Raw genomic sequence first — 17349 nt, 5'->3', positions numbered from 1 at the left:
AACATGTATTTCCCATGCTTCATGAGCTGAAATAAAAGAAATCGTAGAAATGATACATTGTCTCAAATGTTGTTTGTATCCCTCTTAGTGAGCCTTTCTCCTTTGACAAGATAATCCATCCACCTGACAGGTGTGGCATATCACAAAGCTGATTAAATCATTATACAGGTGCACCTTGTATTGGGGACAATAAAAGGCTACTCTAAAATGGGCAGTGTTGTCACACAACACAATGCTACAGATGTCAAGTTTTGAGGGAGCGTGCAATTGGCATGCTGAGTGCAGGAATGTGCAGCTGAACTGTTGCTAGAGAATTTTATGTTGATTTCTCTACCAAAGTCGTTTTAGAAACCTGCGTACTCACTAGACATGTCCCCCATTGAGCATGTTTGGGATGCTCTGGGTCGTCGTGTACGACAGCATTTTCCATCTTCCATCAATATAAATAAACTTCGCACCACCATTGAATAGAAGTGGGACAATATTCCACAGGCCACAATCAACGGCCTGATCAACTCTATGTAAAGGAGATGTGTCGCACTGCATGAGGCAAATGGTGGTCACGCCAGATACAGGTATCTTTTTAGCCCTCTATTGATGGGGTCATGATAGGGGCTGCACCAAATGTTTGATCTATAATAATACTTGTGTTACGTTCGTCGATGGAAGGATCGGACCAAGGTGCAGCGTGGTAGGGGTACATTTTAATTTATTAAATGAACACCGAAAGAACAACAAATACAAAACGAAACGTCTAGTAGGGCTAAACAGCACAGTACCAAAAACAAGATCCCACACTCTACAGGTGGAAAAGGCTGCCTAAGTATGATCCCCAATCAGACACAACGATAGCCTCTGATTTTACCCAGAAGTCCCCCTTGACTACATTCAACTTATTATGTATTCGGTTACATGAACCCTATAATGCAGTGGTGGCTGGTGGGTAGAGATATAGGAGGACATGCTCTTTGTAAAGACTGGGTTAGAATATATGGAAAGTTATCAAACAAAGAGTTTCCATGTGTTTGATACCTTTTCATTCCAGTCATTGCAATAAGCATGTCCTCCTATCTCCGCCAACCAGCCTCCTCTGCTCAATATGGCTGTTGTCAATGTAGTGCTTTGGTAATGATAAGGCTCATGTCTTTCTAGTGAAAGAGGTATTCCAGTGATCTCTGCTGGAGATGAGGACATAGCTTTGTAGGTCAATGTGACCAATGGGGAGGGTAATGATGCCCATCAGAGTCATCTGATCATCAAACTCCCTGATTCTCTTTCATTCTCATCATTATACTTCAACCACATTTCATTAAGTCACTGGCCTTCCATACATTTTTGGTAAAATCATTGTATAATATACTGGCCTTAGGAGTTTAAATAATGTTAATTAGCCACGATTCTATTCAGGATTCTGTAAAATCAATGAAAATATGACCACCCATCTTCTTGATTTATGAAGTTAAACAACACCAATACCATAATTGTTCCAGGGTAATAAATTGTTATATTATATATACAAAAGTATGTGGACACCACTTCAAATTACTGGATTTGGCTATTTCAGCCACACCCGTTGCTTACAGGTCCAATTTCTGCCCTGCTAGAACTGCCCCTGTCAACCGTAAGTGTTGTTATTGTGAAGTAGGAACGTCTAGGAGCAACAACAGCTCAGCCGCGAAGCGATAGGCCACACAAGCTGTCAGAACGGGATTGGCGAGTGCTGAAGGGCGCAGCGCGTAAAAATCGTCTGTCGTCTCTTGCAACACTCACTACCAAGTTCAAAACTGCCTCTGGAAGCATCGTCAGCGAAATAACTGTTTGTCGGGAGTTTCATGAAATGGGTTTCAATGGCCAAACAGCTGCGCACAAGCCTAAGATCGCCATGAATTTGGAGCACTGGAAACGTGTTCTCTGGAGAGATGAATCACGCTTCACCATCTGGTAGTCCGATGGACGAATCTGGGTTTGCCAGATGCCAAGAGAATGCTACCTGCCAACTGTAAAGTTTGGTGGAAGACTAATGGTCTTCGGCTGTTTTTCATGGTTCGGGCTAGACCCCTTAGTTCCAGTGAAGGAAAATCTTAACACCACAGCATACAATGACATTCTAGATGATTATGTGCTTCTAACTTTGTGGCAACAGTTTGGGGAAGGCCCTTTCCTGTTTCAGCATGACAATGCCCCCATGCACGAAGCACACATAAATGGTTTGTCGAGATCGGTGTGGAAGAACTTGACTGGCCTGCACAGATCCCTGACCTCAACCCCATCAAACACCTTTGGGATGAATTGGAATGCCGACTGCGAGCCAGGCCTAATCGCCCAACATCAGTGCCCGACCTCACTAATTCTCTTGTGGCTGAATGGAGCAAGTCTCCGCAGCAATGTTCCAACATCTAGCGGAAAGCCTTCCCAGAAGAGTGGGCTGTTATAGCAGCAAAGTTTGGACCAACTCCATATTAATGCCCATTATACTGGAATGAGATGTTCGACAAGCAGGGGTCCACATACTTTTGGTCATGTAGTGTATATTTTTACATCACTGCCTATAGTTTCATTAAATTATCAGCTGCTATCATATGACTCAAAAGTCTGGCTCCCTGATTGGATATGTTGACCCTACAGGAAGTACTAGTGAAGTGAAAACCCAATGACAATGGTACACTGACATACTGTGAACTGGGAAACCCATTCAAAAGAGATGCTGAAGTGAGTAGTCATGTTGTGTATGTCTAAGACATTTATTTTTTCTATGATACCACAATTGAATAGTTGTCCATTGTAAGTAAGAGACATTCGTGTCCCTTAGGTTACTTTCTATGTAATATTGTCCACTTCCCGCATCTCTCTGAGCACAACTGATGTAAATATTACCTTGTAGCTTGAAACGTAAGTATAACAGTGCACATAAATGTTTGTTAGAGGACCCATTAGCTCTGGGTAATAAATGTAACATTTTGAGTGTGTCTCTTTTGTATGCTCTACACCAGTCACACACAGATTATTCTAACAGAGTAGTCTTTTGGTTGCAGGACATATTTGAAGAGCTCCTGTCATGAAAATATAGTTTGTGTCACAAATGACAACCTATTCAATATTTAGTGCATTATTTTTGACCAGAGCACTATGGGACCTTATCAAATGTAGTGCATTACATAGGGAATAGAGTGCCATTTGGGACGCAAACCTTAATGTGGTGAAGGAATTAAGGTTTATGAGATGTGTTTGTTCTCAGACTGGCCAGGCCCTCCCAGGTCAGCTTTGGAGGAGCTGTAAAGGGAGAGAGCGCCATGAAATCAGAGGACGATATTGGAACCCTTGTGGAGTATGGATTCAGGGTGAGGTCATTGATTTGTGGTTCAAAATGCTATTGTTCCCTGGTGATTATCGAAATTCCATATGCCTTAGTCCTGAGAGAACACACAGGATTTAGAGTATATCCTTTAGTTTCAACACACCTGATTCAAGTATATTCTACTACTCAAAATCAAGCCCATGATTATAGCAGTTTCAGTTGTATCACCTATATTAGTACTGGGCTGTAACAATAACCTTCACACCCTGTGGGTTTCCAAGGATCAGGATTTATATACATTGCCTTAGACCTTTCATGTCATCATGTCCACTGGTCATTCTGATTTACTTTGATTTGTTTACAGGGCAAGGCCAGTAGTCAATGTCAGAGAGGACTTACAGAGCACTGTGACAAACACAAATGGTAAGACTTTCAAGAAACAACATATAAACAAATATCAATACACTGCCGTAATGAAACCCAACATATTATTGTCTACATTTGCATAGTACATTCAAGGCACGGGCATGCATTACTTACACAGCACAGCTGCCATCCCACAACCCCAGACTGAGTAAGTTCATTACCTTCAGCCTCCACAATGACCATGCCCTGGTACTGCTGAGATTGAGGCTGTCCTAATATGGACACCATACTCTTGATACTTTATGTACACTGTGCTTCGGGAACATATGCAAAGCGTTCTCTTCCAAAAGCTGTCAACTATGCCTTCGGGGCTGACGCTGAGACGAGGTAACAGGCGTTCCTCCAGGATACAGTTTATTTGTCAAAGGTAGCTCTCCTTTTGAAAGAAGTGCCTAAAGTATTACACATCACATACTATCCATCTAATTTGAAAAGAATTAAGATTTTCGAAAAAGAAAAAAAAAAGAAATAGAAATTCAAAAGTGTTTTAGTACAACCTAGGCAAAAGGGTCAGAAATTCTTGCTGCTGCTAACCTGGTGTTGTGCTGCAAGTGGCAATTTGTTCTCTTTTCAAGGAACGGGTCCCGACTTCTTGGGACCCATGTGTATGGGTGTGGTCTTCCAGTCACAGGGATGACAGCCCTACCTGGGATGGGTGGGTGGGGGTGGGGGTTTATGGGAGTGAAATTGGATGACAACTGGAGGTCTACTTTGTCAGATGGAGCTACAGTATGTTTATCCTGGCATCTGTCAAGGTACAGCTACATGGATAAGACAGGCATCTATTATGGTACAGTACAGCTACGTAGATTACAGACAGGCTTCTATCGTGGTACAGCTACATAGATAACAGACAGGCATTGATTCTGGTGGTCCTGGTAGGTATGGATAAGTATTTCAAAATAATAGGGATAGTGGTACTTATCTCAAAATATAACCCGTCATGGTAACGTTATGGGTGTCTAAAAGATACAAACTTTAAATTGCCATGTAGTCTCCTAATTAAATAGGTGGATTGTGAAGTTGTTGTGCTTGGTGTACATCCTGGAAAAGTCTAACGATTTTGCAACTATTAACTTTGATAGGAATTTAGTCATATAGATACAGTAGGATCTTGAAACCTTGGAGAGGGAAAGACCTGTCCATCTACGGCATAATTACCCTGATTAATTTCCTAGTAGTTTACATATCTATTCACTGCTCTACCGATTCCAGGATATTCTTTTTTCCAAGTGATGTGAGCATTTGTTTTTTTGTTTTTTTAAATCTGGGGTTAAAAATATCAAATATTAAGGCATTAACCTCTCACTTAAAGCCTCCATTATACCTAAATTATATCTACAGTAAATCCAAACTGGCTTTCCAGCAGACTACTAAAAGAGGCACATCCAATGTTCAAAATGGGTCTCTTTGCCATTATGCAGATTAAAACAAACCATTTCTGGTGGGTTGACAATGGAACCGTGTAAAGTATCCTCCTTTTAAAATTAAGCCATACAGAGTTTTTTACAATTCCAATTTTGTCCTCCAGACAGAACAAATATTACAGAAAATAATATGACTAAATTCCTGTACTGATAGAGGAAAGACCAATTTTGGGGGGGAAGTATAAGCAAGGTGTCATGTTTATGAATGACATTGTAAATAAGGCCGGTAAAATGTTGTCACACAAGCAATTAACAAAGGTGTATGAAGATGTATGCTCAAGACAAAAGTTAACTCATTGTCTGGGGCATCATCGGACTGAGCTTATTTTCATTGACAATGTCACCAGCCATACTGCTCTTTCTGTGAGTGATTTCCTGCAAGCCAGGAATGTCAGTGTTCTGCCATGGCCAACGAAGAGCCCGGATCTCAATCCCATTGAGCACGTCTGGAACTTGTTGGATCGGAGGGTGAGGGATAGGGCAATTCCCCCAAAAAATGTCTGGGAACTTGCAGGTGCCTTGGCGGATGAGTGGGGTAACATCTTACAGCAAGAACTGACACATTATTCCATTTCTGTAAGACACATGTCTGTGGAACTTGTTCAGTTTATGTCTCAGTTGTTGAATCTTGTTATGTTCATACAAATATTTACACATTAAGTTTGCTGAAAATAAACGCAGTTGACAGTGAGAGGACATTTCTTTTTTTTGCTGAGTTTTTAACAAACTCATCGCAGCACTGCAACAAAAATGGAGGAGGCATTTATTCAAAAGCAAAAGGAATTCATTTGTTTGTCTGCCGCCAGTCAAAAACGATACACGGCGTAGCGCTTCACACGCGTACTCGTATGGGTTTAAAATGTCAGATTTGATAAATGCCTAAATTGAAACGCAGTGGCTGTACAGTAACATGCTGTACATGATGTCATAGCACTGGCTCTGCGCTTTACAGCGCTGTATCGGTTTTGACAGACAACCGTTTTAAACTTGAGCACCTAGCATGACGGCAAGTTGCCCCCATCCCTCCCGCTAATTGGGCAACTTTTGCACATTTTTGGTTGTCTGATGGATGGAAATGCTGTAAATTTAAGATAACTATGTATTTGGAAAGATGAGATGTTGAGAATTATAATAAATACCACTTTGATATCATAGAAGCTAGTCAAATACCCATGAGTCCTGGAGACACCAGTTAGTCCTCTCACTCAAATCCTTGAAACTTTTTTGTCTTATTTTGCACTAAATCAACCCATTTGTCAAATATGTTGCTTTCATCAAAAAGTGAAGGATTTAATCACCCCACTAATACTTGGGATGGATTTGTTGCCTTTTTTATGTTGTCTGTTTCATAGAAACTGCTTGACCGATCTACACCAAATTTGGCGTGAAGCATTATGGGCAGTAGCTATCGCTAATGAATGTAGCTCAAACAAAATGGTCGCTATAAGGAAACTGCTGGTGGCACTTTTGTAAGGTGGCTGCAACGCCCCCTGGGTACCAACTCTGTGATGGCCCAATATCTAAATATTTTCAGGATAGATAAACCTACCTAATGTGCCAAATTTGATGCTTTTAACACAAACTGAACAATGCATTTGCTTAGCCATCCCACTAAAAGGAAATATTCACAAACAAAACCAAGCTCAAGAATCCTTAAGAGAATCAAAACATTTTCCAGCAGTATTGTTAGTTAGTCATTACTAAGGCCCTGCACAAGATGTCACAAGAACTCATAAAAGTAAAACTGTCCAAAACTAAAGTGCCTTCGGAAGGTATTCAGACCACTTGACATTTTCAATTTTTTGTTAGATTACAGCCTTATTCTAAAATTGATTACATTTTCTTTCTTCCTCAATCTACACACAATAACCCCTTAATGACAAACCAAAAACAGAAATGTTTGCAAATTAATCAAAATTATAAAGTGTCATATCACATCTACATAAGTGTTCAAACGCTATTCTCAGTACTTTCTTGAAGCACATTTTGGTAGTGATTACAGCCTCGAGTCTAATTGGGTATGACACTACGAGCTTGGCACACATGTATTTGGGGAGTTTCTCCATTTATTCTATGCAGATCATTTCAAACTCTGCCAGGTTGGATGGTTACTTGAACTCTGTGAAGACAAAATTTGGGCTGCAATTTCTGAGGCTGGTAAGTCCAATGAACATTTCCTCTGCAGCAGAGGTAACTCTGGGTCTTCCATTCCTGTGGCAGTCCTCATGAGAGCCAGTTTCATCACAGCACTTGATGGTTTTTGCGACTGCACTTGAAGAAACTTTCAAAGTTCTTGAAATGTTCCATATTGACTTTCATGTCTTAAAGTATTGATGGACTGTTGATTCTCTTTGCTTAATTGAGCTGTTATTGCTGCAATTTGGACTTGGTCTTTTACCAAATAGAGCTATCTTCTGTATACCACCCCTTGTCACAAGACAACTGACTGGCTCAAACACATTAAGAAGGAAAGAATTTCCACAAATTAACTTTTAACAAGGCACACTAGTTAATTGAAATGCATTCCCGGTGACTACCTCATGAAACTGGTTGAGAGAATGCCAAGAGTGTGCAAAGCTGTCATCAAGGAAAAGGGTGGCTATTTGAAGAATTTCAAATATAAAATATATTTTGATATGTTTAACACTTTTTTGTTACTACGCGATTCTATATGTGTATTGACCAAGGCCCTTCTCCCCCGATTGGGGAAGGAAGAACCTTGGTGGTTCCAAACTTCCATTTAAGAATGATGGAGACCACAGTGTTCTTGGGGACCTTCAATGCTGCAGAAAGTTGTTGGTGCCCTTCCCCAGATCTGTGTCTCGACATAATCCTGTCTCGGAACTCTACAGACAACTCCTTCTTGTGGCTTGGTTTTTGTTTTGCCATGCACAGTCAACTGTGGGACCTTATATAAACAAGTGTGTGTGTCTTTCCAAATCATGTCCTATCGATTGAACTTACAACAGGTGAACTCCAATCAAGTTTTAGAAACATCTCAAGGATGATCAATAGAAACAGGATGCACCAGAGCTCAATTTCAAGTTGAGGGGTCTGAATACTTATTTAATCATACATTTGCAAAATTGTCTATAAACCTTTTCTCGCTTTGTCATTATGAGGTATTGTGTGTAGATTGATGAGACAAATATATAATTTAACCCATTTTAGAATAAGGCTGTAATGTAACAAAATGTGGAAAAAGTCAAGGTGTCTGAATGCTTTCCGAATGCACTGTATGGGCGATACCATACTTCCGATACCATTGGACACCATAGACCCTTTGGTAGAAGCACTGCACTCTACTACTAAGTTGCTGTGGATAACAGGGTCCACCAAGTGACAAATGTAAATGCACAATACCAACATTGACAGCTTAAAAAGGCCCTGCCTGTCCTTCTCAGTGGTGCATGACATCGAAGCCCTGAATATGAAAAAGATCGGAGTCCAGAGATCATACCTGAGTTTCCTAGTCATAATCAAGAGCTGGATGTGCAGCCGAGAACCTGTCACTTTTCACCATGTCACACTACCACTTAATACAATTGATCTCCTGTTGCAGAAATACAATAATTGTATTATTGGACCACTCTATATGGCATATAAACACGAAGTACACTGTACCAGACGTGAGTACTATTGCTCACTAATCTTTTACCAAAGAATGTCACAGGAGCTCATAAAAATAGGAGCCACTGATGTTTTTTTTCTATGCTGCAAAATAGGGTGGTACAACATACAATGTGTGACTGCGCACCTACGCTAAGCACAGATGGCAAACCAAACATAAATCCTTTCTTACAAACTTTCAACATACAGTAAAAAAAAAACATGTTTTTAAATCCCTTACCACAGATCCAATGACATTGACAAAGTAGATAAAACATGAATAAAAACCGTATAAAACATTTAACATAACCGGTGATGAGTTATAAACATGAAATATTGTTAATTATCAGGTATCCTATTGGAATATTGAGTACCATAGTCAAGTTTCTATACCACAAGTCAATGGTTATATGTAGGCGGAATGTATTGAGTAAAGGAAGAGCAATTACAGGCACTAATAAGGGTGGAGAGACGTGGTTTAGTGAGGAAGGGAGTCAAGGTCAGGTCAGGTCACATTAAGGAGGAGGAACAGTATATGGCCCGCATCACTTAATTTCCTGCCTAGCTATAAAGATCTAATGTTTAGAGAGAAGGAGGACATCACCCAAATTGGGGTGTGTATGTATATATATATATATATATATATATTTACACTACCACTGGTGGAACCATGTCTTTGTCTGTGCAGCTGTATAACCCAATGGGTGAATGAATTTGGTTTGAGCTTTACTTATCGTCAGTGAAAAAACAAGAAACGTTGATAAGACACACAGTGTTACTTGAAGGACAAAGTGTAATGTCTATCTATTAGATATTAATGAACAAAACAAACATGTATTGTGTAACTGGGAGTCTCGTGAGTGCAAACATCCGAAGATCATCAAAGGTAAGCGATTCATTTTATTGCTATTCATTGCTATTGCTATTTTATTATCTACTTTGCTGCCAGCTGTTTGTAATGTTTTGTCTGCTGAAAGATGTCCTCACATAATCGCATGGTTTGCTTTCACCGTAAAGCTTTTTTGAAATCTGACATGCCAGGTGGATTAACAACAAGCTAAACTGTGTTTTGGTATATTGAACTTGTGATTTCATGAAAATTAAATATTTTTAGCAATTTAATTTGAATTTGGCGCACTGCAATTCACCGGATTTTGACGAAAATGATCCCGCTAAAGGGATCGGTGTGCCAAGAGGTTTTAATGCCCAAATAACATGCAAAAAAATATTATGTAAATTATATGAAAAATATAGAAATATAGTGCCAGTCAAAAGTATGGACACACCTATTCATTCAAGGGTTTTCTTTATTTTGACTATTTCTACATTGTAGAATAATAGTGAAGACATCAAAACTATGAAATAACACATGGAATCATGTAGTAACCAAAAAAGTGTTAAACACATCCAAATAGATTTGATATTCTTCAAAGTAGCCACCCTTTGCCTTTCTCTCTCTCGGAGGACCTGAGCCCTAGGACCATGCCCCAGGACTACCTGACATGATGACTCCTTGCTGTCCCCAGTCCACCTGGCTGTGCTGCTGCTCCAGTTTCAACTGTTCTGCCTTATTATTATTCAACCATGCTGGTCATTTATGAACATTTGAACATCTTGGCCATATTCTGTTATAATCTCCACCCGGCACAGCCAGAAGAGGACTGGCCACCCCACATAGCCTGGTTCCTCTCTAGGTTTCTTCCTTGGTTTTGGCCTTTCTAGGGAGTTTTTCCTAGCCACCGTGCTTCTACACCTGCATTGCTTGCTGTTTGGGGTTTTATGCTGGGTTTCTTTACAGCACTTTGAGATATCAGCTGATGTACAAAGGGCTATATAAATAAATTTGATTTGATTTGATTTGATGATTTGATTTGATTACATATTTTCAAACTCTTGGCATTCTCTCAACAGGCTTCATGAGGAATGCTTTTCCAACTGTCTTGATGGAGATCCCGCATATGCCAAGCACTTGTTGGCTGCTTTTCCTTAACTCTGCGGTCCAACTCATCCCAAACCATCTCAATAAGGTTGAGGTTGGTTGATTGTGGAGGCCAGGTCAACTGATGCAGCACTCCATCACTCTCCTTCTTGGTCAAATAACCCTTACTCAGCCTGGAGATGTGTTGGGTCATTGTCATTTTGAAAAACAAATGACTGTACTGCTAAGCGCAAACCAGATGAAATGGCGTATTGCTGCAGAAACCTGTGGTTGCCATGCTTGTTAAGTATGCCTTGAATTCTAAATAAATCACTGACAGTGTCACCAGCAAAGCACACCCACATCATCAAACCTCCTCCTCCATGCTTCACGGTGGGAACCAAACATGCGGCGATCTTCTGTTCACCTACTCTGCGTCTCACAAAGACACGGCGGTTGGAACCAAAAATCTAACATTCTGACATATCCGTCCAAAGAACAGATTTCCACCAGTCTAATGTCTATTGCTTGTCTTTCTTGGCCCAAGCAAGTCTCTTCTATGCAGGAATTCGACCATGAAGGCCTATTTCACACAGTCTCCTCTGAACAGTTGATGTTGAGATGTGTCTGTTACTTGAACTCTATGAAGCATTTATTTGGGCTGCAATTTCTGAGGCTGGTAATGCTAACAAACGTATCCTCTGCAGAATAAGTACCTTTGGGTCTTCCTTTCCTGTGGCACTCCTCATGAGAGACAGTTTCATTACAACGCTTGATGGTTTTTGCGACTGCACTTGAAGAAACTTTCAAAGTCCTTCATGTCTTAAAGTAATGATGGACTGTCCTTTCTCTTTGCTTATTTGAGCTGTTCTTCCAATAATATGGACTTGGTCCTTTACCAAATAGGGCTATCTTCTGTATACCACCCCTACCTTGTCACAGCAGGTAGGTGTGTCCAAACTTTTTACTGGTACTATATATATTAGGAACTTAGTCATGGTCTCAACTTACTGTTGTCAGCTAACAAATTAGTTTAGCAACCAGCTGTTTAAAATTGTTACTGTGCTTCTGCGTCTGCAATGCTTGCTCAGATATAATATTAAAAATTGCAAACATTTCCCCCCACCCCATGTCAAAATGTTTACAATTACGGGAAATTAATTGTAAAACATCTCATTTTCTTATCCGCCCCATGGCAAAATGAGTAGAAGCGAGAAACTGTGGCCGCTCATGAGTTCAGATTTTTGAGGCCAAATCTACACTGAATCACCAAGAAGACCGTAAATATTAGAGTGATCGAATTACAGACTTAAATCTGCTTGAAAATCTATGGCAAGACATGAAAATTGTTGTCCAGCAATGATCAACAGTCAATTTGACAGATCTTGAAGAATTTTGAAAATAATAATGGGCCAATGTTGAACAATCCAGGTCTGGAAAGCTGTTGGAGACTTATCTAGCTGTAATCGCTGCTAAAGGTCATTGTGACAATTATTGAACCAGGGGGTTGAAAACTTATGTAATCAAGATACTTTTGGTCATGTTGTGTACGTGGACACCTGCTCGTCGATCATCACATTCCAAAATCATGAGCATTAATATGGAGTTGGTCCACCCTTTGATGCTATAACAGGCACCACTCTTCCAGGAAGGATTTTCACTGGATGTTGGAACATTGCTGTGGGAACTTGCTTCCAATTAGCCTCAAGAGCATTAGTGAGGTTGGGCACTGATGTTGGGCAATTAGGCCTGGCTTGCAGACGGCTTTCCAATTCATCCCAAAGGTGTGCGATGGTGTTGAGGTCAGGGCTCTCTGTTCTTCTGGCATCCACCAAACCCAGATTTGAAACAAAGAGATCTTCTGTTGAATCTGACAATTAATCTTAATGGTTGTACAGTCGTCTCAAATAAAACTGTGAAGGACCTCGGCGTTACTCTGGACCCTTATCTCTCTTTTGAAGAACATATCAAGACCATTTCGAGGACAGCTTTTTTCCATCTACGTAACATTGCAAAAATCAGAAACTTTCTGTCCAAAAATGATGCAGAAAAATTAATCCATGCTTTTGTCACTTCTAGGTTAGACTACTGCAATGCTCTATTTTCCGGCTACCCGGATAAAGCACTAAATAAACTTCAGTTAGTGCTAAATACGGCTGCTAGAATCCTGACTAGAACCAAAAATGTGATCATATTACTCCAGTGCTAGCCTCTCTACACTGGCTTCCTGTCAAAGCAAGGGCTGATTTCAAGGTTTTACTGCTAACCTACAAAGCATTACATGGGCTTGCTCCTACCTACCTCTCTGATTTGGTCCTGCCGTACATACCTACATGTACGCTACGGTCACAAGACGCAGGCCTCCTAATTGTCCCTAGAATTTCTAAGCAAACAGCTGGAGGCAGGGCTTTCTCCTATAGAGCTCCATTTTTATGGAACGGTCTGCCTACCCATGTCAGAGACGCAAACTCGGTCTCAACCTTTAAGTCTTTACTGAAGACTCATCTCTTCAGTGGGTCATATGATTGAGTGTAGTCTGGCCCAGGAGTGGGAAGGTGAACGGAAAGGCTCTGGAGCAACGAACCGCCCTTGCTGTCTCTGCCTGGCCGGTTCCCCTCTTTCCACTGGGATTCTCTGCCTCTAACCCTGTTACGGGGCTGAGTCACTGGCTTGCTGGGGCTCTCTCGTGCCGTCCCTGGGGGTGCGTCACCTGGGTGGGTTGATTCACTGTTGTGGTCGGCCTGTCTGGGTTGCCCCCCCCCCCCTTGGGTTGTACCGTGGCGGAGATCTTTGTGGGCTATACTCGGCCTTGTCTCAGGATGGTAAGTTGGTGGTTGAAGATATCCCTCTAGTGGTGTGGGGGCTGTGCTTTGGCAAAGTGGGTGGGGTTATATCCTTCCTGTTTGGCCCTGTCCGGGGGTGTCCTCGGATGGGGCCACAGTGTCTCCTGACCCCTCCTGTCTCAGCCTCCAGTATTTATGCTGCAGTAGTTTATGTGTCGGGGGCTAGGGTCAGTTTGTTATATCTGGAGTACTTCTCCTGTCCTATTCGGTGTCCTGTGTGAATCTAAGTGTGCATTCTCTAATTCTCTCCTTCTCTCTTTCTTTCTCTCTCGGAGGACCTGAGCCCTAGGACCATGCCCCAGGACTACCTGACATGATGACTCCTTGCTGTCCCCAGTCCACCTGGCCATGCTGCTGCTCCAGTTTCAACTGGCCTGGGCCCTAGGACCATGTCCCAGGACTACCTGACATGAGGACTCCTTGCTGTCCCCAGTCCACCTGGCCATGCTCCTGCTCCAGTTTCAACTGTTCTGCCTTACTATTATTCAACCATGCTGGTCATTTATGAACATTTGAACATCTTGGCCACGTTCTGTTATAATCTCCACCCGGCACAGCCAGAAGAGGACTGGCCACCCCACATATGCTCTCTCTAATTCTCTCTTTCTTTCTCTCTCTCGGAGGACCTGAGCCCTAGGACCGTGCCCCAGGACTACCTGACACAATGCCCCAGTCCACCTGACTGTGCTGCTGCTCCAGTTTCAACTGTTCTGCCTTATTATTATTCGACCATGCTGGTCATTTATGAACATTTGAACATCTTGGTCATGTTCTGTTATAATCTCTACCCGGCACAGCCAGAAGAGGACTGGCCACCCCACATAGCCCGGTTCCTCTTTAGGTTTCTTCCTAGGTTTTGGCCTTTCTAGGGAGTTTTTCCTAGCCACCGTGCTTTTACACCTGCATTGTTTGCTGTTTGGGGTTTTAGGCTGGGTTTCTGTACAGCACTTTGAGATATCAGCTGATGTACGAAGGGCTATATAAATACATTTGATTTGATTTGATTTGATTTGATTTGATTTGTCCATCGGGCTGCCAGATGGTGAAACGGAATTCATCACTCCAGAGAATGTGTTTCCACTGCACTTTACACCACTCCAGCTGATGCTTGGCATTGCGCATGGTGATCTTAGGCTTATGTGAGACTGCTCGGTCATGGGAACCCATTTCCTGAAGCTCCCGACAAACAGTTATTGTGCTGATGTTGCTTTCAGAGGCAGTTTGGAACTCGATAGCGAGTGTAGGAACCGAGGACAGACGATTTTACGAGCTAAGCACTTCAGCAATTGGCAGTCCAATTCTGTGAGCTTGTGTCGCCTACCACTTTGCAGCTGAGCCGTTGTTGCTCCTAGATGTTTCCACTTCACTTTTAATAACTATTTATTCAAACTGTGTATTTAACAAGTTTACCAAGGTCTTAGTTCTCCTCACACAACTTTTTGAATTCAATTTTTTCACTCCGGATGCTTTATCTGGACATTGATCCCCCCCCTCCAAAAAAAAAGACACCTAAGCAACATTATGCCTTCTCATTGCAGTCGCTGTACTCTTAATATACAGGAGAATGATCTCATTATGTTGAGAATAAACGAGTTTCAAGCTCGGCTTCAGACACAATCGTTACGCAAGGGCAATGTAAGTGTAGGAAAGGATGATACATCATCTGTGCCACCAGTAAATATAGGTAGTAGTGTTAATCCCCATGCACAGTCCCTGCTGCCGGACAATTTTCTCATGGCTTCTCGAAAGAAATTGTTATGGAAAATGTGATGTTTGTGCTTTTCTAATAACCAATTTCTAGGTTCATGCAAGTGACTGATTGATGATGCCTGGGAGGAATCTTTACTATCAGTATTAGCAATTTGGCAGTACGTCCAGAACATTGTTTTGAGAACTGAAAGGGGTGTCTCAGTTTCAAGGTCTCATAATGGAGAGAAGAAGCCTTGTGAGGTATTGGTCTGTCACACGCATGAACCAAACATTGAGGATGAATTAATTATGAATAATGACTAAGCTAAAACATGCAAATATAACTTGTCTCTTACAGCAGTACCTCAGAGAACTAACGGGACTGCTCCGACAGAGCTTCTGATCAACCTGTACTGAGTGTGCAAAGGTTGTTGTAACCTCTCCAGCTTGATGATTAAAAAAATTACGATTAATTTAAATTTGACTTCAGGTGTTCCTGGTGGTAATTTCGATTACAAAATGCTTGCGGCATGCTCAACCAGTGTCGCTAATTCGGCCGATATACACTTTTAACCAGTTTTCCCCACTAAGCATCCAGTAGGAGTCAGAGCTCAAGCCTTCTCAGGTCTCTCCTCTACCCGCTACGGGGTCTGATCCTCCGAAGTCTCCCACCATTAGCTCTGACAAATTGAAAACCCTAGTCATTGTCGACTTCATTACCCACAATATTAGACATCTAAAGAATCACCCAGCAATCATACATTGTTTTCCACTGGACAGGGCTAACAACGTAAAAGCTTATCTGAAGATGGTACTGGCTGAGACTAAAACTGGCGAGTGTAGTTTTTGATATTGTTATACACGCCGGCACCAACAATGTTAGGATGAAACAGTCAGACATTACCAAAGAATCATTCAGCAATATACATTGTTTTCCAGTGGACAGGGCTAACAGCATAAAGGTGAATCTGAAGATGATGCTGCCTGAGACTTAAACTTGCAAGTTTAGATAGGGTTATTGATATCACGTCGGCATCAACAATTTTAGGATGAAACAGTCAGACGTCACCAGGCACAACATAACTTCAACGTCTAACTTAGCTAGAAAAGTGTGTTGGCATCAAGTAATTGTCTCTGGCCCACTCCCGCATGACTCACAATGACAACGTGAACGATATTGGTCGACAGTCTACTGGATGGGGCAATATATGTTCCTTCATTCATTGGATTCCTATCTCCTTTCTATAATATCTCTGGCAACGGCACCATGCAATGCACCCTGGACTAAAGAGGCAGACAAATAGAAACGACGTTAAATTACACATTTTTCAAGGGAGGAATGTGCCCAAAATACGAGATTGAGATTCTATACAGTGATTTTATGGAGATTCAATGTTCAAAACATATTGCTCACCATATAGTATGTGTTCTGCAGAGGGACAAGTGAGAGCCATGAGAAAACTGGTTTTGATCAGAAATGGAAATAAAAGTGCTGAAAACAAAATGTCTGAAAACAAAATGGCTCCTTATTTAAAAAGAAGATGGAGAACAAACTATGAAGGCAAAATACTGGAGTTTTGGTGCAGGTATAGCCAACAGCGCAAAAATAATATTGCGATAGTCAAAACAATATATCGTCAAAAATAATACTCTGATACATAACTGTATAGGTTATTTCCCGTGTCACTATAATCGAATATGTTAAGACAAGCTAAGACCATGGTATTTATTTGAAGGCCCAGTGATTTTGTGTTTTAAATATATTTCCACACTGGAGTTTGAATAATACTGTGAAACTGAAAATTATGATAATACGCTTTTAGTGTAAGAGCTGTTTGAACGTCCTAGCAAAATTGTTATCACTGTAAGGTACTCAACTGTAAGGTACCTAACTAAGCATGTACTTAGTGAGTCCACCAGATCAGAGGCAGTAGGGATGACCAGGGATGTTCTCTTGATAAGTGTATGAATTAGACAATTTTCCGGTCCTGCTAAGCATTCAAAATGTAACGAGTACTTTTGGGTGTCAGGGAAAATGTATGGAGTAAAAAGTAAGTAATTTTCTTTAGGAAGTAAAAGTAGTAAAAAATATGAATAGTAAAGTACATATATCCAAAAAAATGACTTAAGTAGTACTTTAAA

The 17349-nt window shown here is 41.2% G+C and overlaps 1 protein-coding gene across 4 annotated transcripts in view; it reads right to left on the bottom strand.

Moving 5' to 3' along the window:
- LOC118381133 (NXPE family member 3-like) overlaps positions 1-17349 on the bottom strand; it is a 114520-nt gene that overhangs the window by 67079 nt on the left and 30092 nt on the right. The window lies entirely within an intron of this gene.

Source organism: Oncorhynchus keta, chromosome 4 (assembly GCF_023373465.1).
Source record: "Oncorhynchus keta strain PuntledgeMale-10-30-2019 chromosome 4, Oket_V2, whole genome shotgun sequence".
NCBI classification, from domain to species: domain Eukaryota; kingdom Metazoa; phylum Chordata; class Actinopteri; order Salmoniformes; family Salmonidae; genus Oncorhynchus; species Oncorhynchus keta.
Note: the sequence above shows the minus strand (reverse complement) of the source record. Positions and strands in the feature narration are given on the sequence as shown.